Here is a 6,960-nt window from a genome sequence, read left to right as displayed (position 1 = left end):
AGTTAGGATGATGTGCATTGGTATACTTTTATGTTTCTTTAGCTTGTGTTTATTGAGCTTTTTCTATCTATGGATTTATAGTTTTCATCAAATATGGAAAGATTCTGTTTTTCCTTTCTTGTTCTTTCCTGTCCTTTAGAGACTCCAATTAGGTAAATTAGGCCACTTGAGGTTGTCCCACAGCTCGCTGATGCTCTATTCACTTTCTGGTCTTTTTTTTTTTTTTTCCTATGTGTACTTCATTTTGGATATTTTCTACTGCTATATCTTCAAGTTTGCTATTCTTTTCTTTTGAAATGCCTGATCTGCCATTAACCTCATCCATTTTATTTTTAAATCTTAGTAGTTTTCAATCCTAGGAGTTTTGACTCATATCCTCTTTTATATACCCCCCACCCCCCCACATGTCTCTAACATAGTCAACTTTTTCCTGGCTTCTTGATATAGAGTATAGAATGTAGTCACAGTAATTGTTTTAATGTCCTTATCTATTAATTGTGTTATTGCTGTCATTTCTTGGTCAATTTCAATTGATTGATTTTTCTTTTCATTAAAGGTGGTACTTTTCTGCTGTTTTGCATGTCTGGTAATTCTTTATTGGTTATTCATTCCTAAAAAGATTCTTGAGCTTTGATCTGGGATTCAGTTATTTGGAAACCATTTGATCTTTTTGGGTCTTGCTTTAAGCTTTGTTAGGTGGAACCAGAAATGTGCTTAGTTAGGGTTAATAGTCCCACCACTGAGGCAAAAGCCTTCATAATACTCTAATACTTCATGAATTATGAGGTTTTCCCCTCTAGCCATTACAAATAAGCACTATTCTCTGCCCTCCATCAATTCAGGCACTGTTCTCTCTAATCCTTTTGGGTGACTCTTTCCCTTGCCTTGAGTAGTTTCCTCATATAGATGTACTAATCAGTACTCAACTGAATACTTAAGGGGAACCCTCTGCAGATCTCCAGAGCTCTCTCTTCTACAGTATTCCTCTTTGTCGTCTCTCAGCTGCCCTGGTGTCCCAGGGCTCCCTGCTCTATCTCCTCAACTCAGGGAGTCCACTCGTCTCTGTCTGCATTTCCCCTTCCTGACCTATGGCCTGGGAACCTTCTCTAGGCAGAAAGCTGGAGCAATTACAGGACGCATCTCATTAGTTCCCCCATCTCTCAGGAATCTCCTTCCTTTGTTGCTTGATGTGAAATGTCTTATGAGCCATTGTTTCATATAGTTTGTCTTGCTCTTTAGTTGTTTCTGGTGCAACAGTAAATCTGTAAAAACTGTTTTTTATTCCTGGCAAAAGCAGAAGTCTAATCAATACTTTTTTGAAGGGGCTTTTATTGCAACTTTTTATTCGACATCTACTATATACAAGGCACTATGTCTACTATTTGCATGGCTCCCTAGGGTTTTGTTTGTTCTTGAGATGTGGCATTAGGGAGGAGAAAGGAGGTAGAATGCACAAGTGGCAAGACATGATCATCCCCATCAAGGAACTCACAGTCTGGTTGGGGAAACAAGATACAGTCACAGACCAGAGTTAAGGTAACTAATGCTGCAAAGAAGAAGATAAAGATCCAGAAACATTTATTCAACAAATATATATTGAGAGACTATTCTAGCTGCTGGGAGGTGAAGTGATGAGCCAGACACGATCCCTCCCTTCATGAAGCTTACATTTTAGTGGGGAAACAAACAATAAGCAGATAACTCAGTAACTGTAATCTTGAAAAGTAATAAGAGCAACAAAGGAAGATTAAACGGGTTAAGGGGATGGAGAATGGCTGGGGTGCTATTTAAAAAGGGGAAGCCTCTCTGAGGCAAGGCCATTGGAGGGGAGACCTGAACTCAGTGAAGCAACTAGTAAACAAACATGTGACCCATACATTTCAGAGGAGGAGGCTTTCCTTCCAACTAGGGTGATCAGCAAAGGCTCAGGAAGGTTACATTTGAATTTCCACAAGATTTTCATAAAGAATGATCTATCAGTGAGAGACACTGATAAGAATGGGAAAGGCATTTTTGTAGGACAGGGATTACAGGTGCTCACCTGGAGGCAAGTATTTGGCAAGGAGTAAATGAAATAAGTAGGAGAGAATCTTAGTGCCCAACCCTAGAAAGCCTGAGCAGACGAGCTAGGGAGTCTGGTTGGCTTTGCCAGAGTTGTGTAAGAGGTGAAGCCAGCCAAGCTTTGAGATGACCACTCAAGTCCTCATGAGTACGGGAGGAATTAGAACATGGTGCAAGGATGGAAGAGGAAGGGCAGCAGCCAGCCCAGCAGTGGCAGTGAGGGTTGGTGTGCCAGACCTAGAGTGGGGCCAGAGGAAGCATCAGCAGTGCTTGAACACTTGGTGGGATGGATGTTGGGCAGCCAGGAGGTTAGGGGTCAACAATGCCATGAGGGTTAAAATTCATTGTAAAGGATTAAACTTAGAGACTACAGAGTCAGATGGTAATAGAGACTTTCCGCAAATAAAGACTCAACTTAAAAACACGACTGTTGATTTTCAAATAGTTTTTCGTGGTGCCTTTTCTTAATCCACTGATAGGAGGACAGTGACGCCAGTGGGCTCTCATGTTGTAACAGACTTGATTTTCAAGGGAGCAGCTCAAATCCAGCATCTTTGGAAGTCTGAAACATCCCATTTTCTCTGCCAACTGAAGGCGTTCCATTAAAAAAGAAAGATCACCATTTTCAGAAAATCTTTTTAGTTTTCCCATCAGGACAAAGGTTTCTGAAAAGACAGTGGCAAGCTTCTTTAGACCTCACATAAAGAAAACTATGCTCGAGGGACAATTGCAAATGAATGAAGGGAAGCTGCAGCCAAATGAAATGCGACAAACAACTGTCATATTCCAAACGGTCAATCAAAAGCTGGAACAGCGTGAATGTAACAGAAGTCCATTATGATGAAAATAATGATCTCAGGACAAGGGATACTTAATGATTTGCAAATTTAAGTACAAGATAAATATTCATCCATGTCCAACTGGTAACTTTCAAGTTCTAACCATTTTGTATGGCTGACAGTATTACCTGCAACGGTGGGGGCACTTTTAAAGTGAGACGGGCAACAAATAATTTATCTTCATTTTAATTTCAATACAATTGCAGAATACCGTGGTACACTAGAAATGTGAATGATACACTGAGGGGTATCTTTTTTACATTCCAGAGTATCTCACTGCTTGGGCAGAATGGTTCTCTTCCTGGAATTGTTCACAAAGCAACCTATTATATGGTGAGAGGTACCCTCCGGGCACCATTGAAATTAATATGAAAGGAACAATCAAGAATGCCAAGTGCAGTACATAAAACACAGGTAGGTGGTGGAAGACAGATAAGCAGCCACGAGGTTTAAGTTGCAGAAGCTGAAGCTGCAGAAAGATGTGTTATACAATTTACATTACAACCAGTCACGATTTTAGAATGGGTAATGAAAAGCTCATATAGTTAAGTATTGAGCCCATAAAACAAACAAACAAACAAACAAAAAAACACAAAAAGCTTTGCAGCACAAGGGAACTAAATGATGGGTAAATAGACAAAGAAGATAATCAGAGAGCAGGAGGAGGAAGCCGGACTTGCTTTCACAAAATTCCTCTGGTTTTGGCAACTTTACCTGCACATCACAGAGTGCTCTCTCTCCAGTTGGATCATTTTTAAAGAGGGTTTCTCAACCTTGGACCTAGTGACTTTTGGGGCCAGAGCATTCTTTGTTGTGGGGTCCTCTGTCTGCCTCATAGGATGTTTAGCAGCATCCCTGGCCTCTACCCCCGGATGCCAGGAGCACCTGGTTCTCTCAGCTGTGACAACCAAAAATGTCTCCAGACATTGCCAAAGTCTCCGGGGGTGCGGGGGGGGGGGGGGTGATCTGCCCCCGTTTGAGGAAGCAACAATATAAACTACTCCAGTGAATTACTTCTGCTTCAAATCATATGCACTTCATCCTTTAAAGAGTCACTTATAATAAAATGCCAATTTTGGTTAAAAAAATCTGCACACCAAATTAATCTGGAGTGCAACCTAACAGTCATGTAAAATAACTAATTTACATGAGTTCTGGAAAATCTCTTTGCTGACTTTTCATTCTACCTTCAAACAACTGGGAAAAGTGTTTGGTCTCCTGTCCATTCATGTAGTGGGCAATACTTGGTCACAATAAAACCACAGACAGGTACCCTCCTAAGATACAGCAGCAAAATAGTAGTTCAACACTTTCCCTACTTGATGCGATGTAAAAAGAAAGCCAAGTATATTCTGTAAATGAGGGAGAGACACTGAAGCAGCCGGAATGGTGTCATGGTCACCAGGCTATCAGAGGTGTGGAGGGGCCATTTTGATTCTTCCGCAGTAAGATACTCTTTACGACTGCATGCTGGCTACATGGTTTGTGCTGTAAATCAAACTCGTGTTCACTATGTCTTTTCCTAATCTGGAAATAGGGCTAGACGATTAATTCCATGAGGGCAGGGACAATATCTTGTGTGCCTTGCTCACCACTGTATCCATAACACCTAGCCCAATGCCTGACCTATTGCCAGCACCCAACGGATGTTTGTTGAATAAATAAATGAACAAACGAGGACAGAAATGCTAACTTCCAAGCAAATAGATTAGGCTGTCAGTTCCTTATTCTTTTATTTCTGTGCCACAGCCAACTCTGTGGTTGGCAGCTGCCGCATAGTAGGTGGTCAGCAAACGTCTGTGGAAGTCATCTGAATGGGAGGTCTCTGTTTGTGTCTCCTGGGCAGCAAAGCCCATCTGACCGAAGCCCAGGCAGGTGGGCTGCCTGAATCTGGTGGCCATGCTCATCCATTCAGCTGTGTCCAGGTATAACACAAGGACATATTCCACCATGAAGACCCAAATTAAGACATCTTGTGTGTAAAGATTTCAATACATGTTCTGCAAAAGGACACTGTCACCCTCTTTGATGGGTGAGGAGGCAGATTTGGTCCCTGAGCCTCTGGATGCTATTATCAGAGAATGTCTAAGGTGCCACAAAGCCACCCGTATGCAGGATGTGACATTATGGGCCATACTGCAGCCTCAGAAAGGCTTGGGAATGTACTGTGCAAATTAAATCATCACAGGCATCAAGGAGTTTATCCTCATCTTAAATGGCATTATCTCTCATATTGAAACTTTAACAACTCGTCTAAAATGAAAAATCAAAAGTGTGCCAAAAAGCAGAGCTGCTGGAGGAATACTGATGTGGCTCTTGGGGAAGGCGCCGAGACTCTCTCTAAGAACAGAGGGCCCAGCGAGTAGCGCGCTGGAATACAAGGGGGGCTGGTAGAATGACAGTGCCCAGAAGCTACTGTGAACGGTAATGACAGGCAATAAAATACCCCTTTAAAAATCCGGTGAAAGATAAAGACAGTAGATTGTAGCAATGCTTCAATAACCAACTGTTAGTAGATTAGCATAGGCACGGCGAGAAAACACAACTAAAAATTATTCAATCATACCAAATGCTTGCAGGGAAACTAGGCCAAGAAAGCAATCAAAATCAAATAGAAGCAAGGTGTGTTTATATAATTCAGTAGTTCAAAAACATTGAGAAACGCATTGCAAAGATATTTCAAGGGTTTCTAGCTCCAGTTTAAGAAAAAAAATTAATGAAACCTTCATTAATGTGAAGAACGAAGAACACAGTTCTCTCTTCCCTCCCCACCCCCCTCAACCAGGGTTACTAGGAGACGCCATATTCCGTGTGAGAACTCCAGGACGCAGTCATAAAATACAACACACATTTATGCAATTTGCATTAAGTTTGGTTCTACAACATATGTGGCAGACCTCTTGAATTAACTGCATTCAATGTTTTCAGTTAGAGAAAGAAGATTCATGACTCATAGATGCCATAAATGAAATACGGCATACAGGTAGTAATTACTCAAATTGCATTCTTGGGTCTTTGAAGATAAATTAGCCAACAATGAGAAATTGATAGCTAATGCTGCAATTAGCTACAGGTACAACAGAGTGACCTATATAACTTCCCATTTTAAAAAAATCTAAAATTTACACAGGTTAATAGCATAAAAGATTCTTCATTATTACTCGTGGCAGAAATGCAGTTCTATAAATGCACTAGTGTGGCCTCCTGATGATAACTGCTTGAAGAATACAGAGGTAGAATTACTCGTGTTAATTCTTTGCATAAGAAAGGCTCAGATTAAACTAGCACTCACTGAGCATTACTGTGTCCTAGGCACTCAGAAAAATGAGATCTCATTCAATCTTCCCATTGGTCCCGTGTGGTTAGATACGCTCCCATTTCACAAACAAGGGCATGGGGGCAGGGGTGATGCTGATGTGGCTTTTCCAAGGCCGTGTGTATTGCCCTTCCTGCCCCTCGCCTCCGTGGGCTAGGGGTTGGGTGTGAGAGATGCCCCTCAAAGCATTCTTGCTGAGTCAGAAGGTAGGGTTAGTCTACGGGGTACATGTATTTGCCTGTAAATATCCCTTCTGCTGGGAAACCAGCTCTCCCTCAATCACTAATAATCTTGTTGGGTCTATGGGGTTTGAGTGGAGCTGACCTCTGAATCCTAGTCCAGGAAGCAGCATATGAACCAGCTGGCCACTCAGAGCACAAGGTGAGGACGGGTCAACTGGAGAACCTACTCCCTGGGTTCTCAAGCCCATAGGACCACATGGGCCTGAGCTGCAGTGGCCTCATTGCTCCATGTAAGACAAATCTGCTGAGGATCAGCCAACACAGAGAAATAGGAGATGAAGACATAACATCATCAACATCATTTAATTGTGCCCTAAAGCCAACTCTACCTCTTAAAATGTTTGTTACTGTTGTTGTTGACTTCTCTTTTCCATTTCATTAGTTTGCCCCTAATGTCCCTTCTCTGTTCCGGGATCCCATCTGGGATGCCACATTACATTAGCCTTCAGGTCTCCTTAGACCTCTCTGGCCTGTGACACTTTCCCAGACCCCCCTTGTTTTT

The sequence above is a fragment of the Halichoerus grypus genome, chromosome 7, assembly GCF_964656455.1.
Source record: "Halichoerus grypus chromosome 7, mHalGry1.hap1.1, whole genome shotgun sequence".
In the NCBI taxonomy this organism is placed as follows: domain Eukaryota; kingdom Metazoa; phylum Chordata; class Mammalia; order Carnivora; family Phocidae; genus Halichoerus; species Halichoerus grypus.
The sequence above is the reverse complement of the archived record's forward strand: the minus strand, read 5'-3'. Positions refer to the sequence as shown.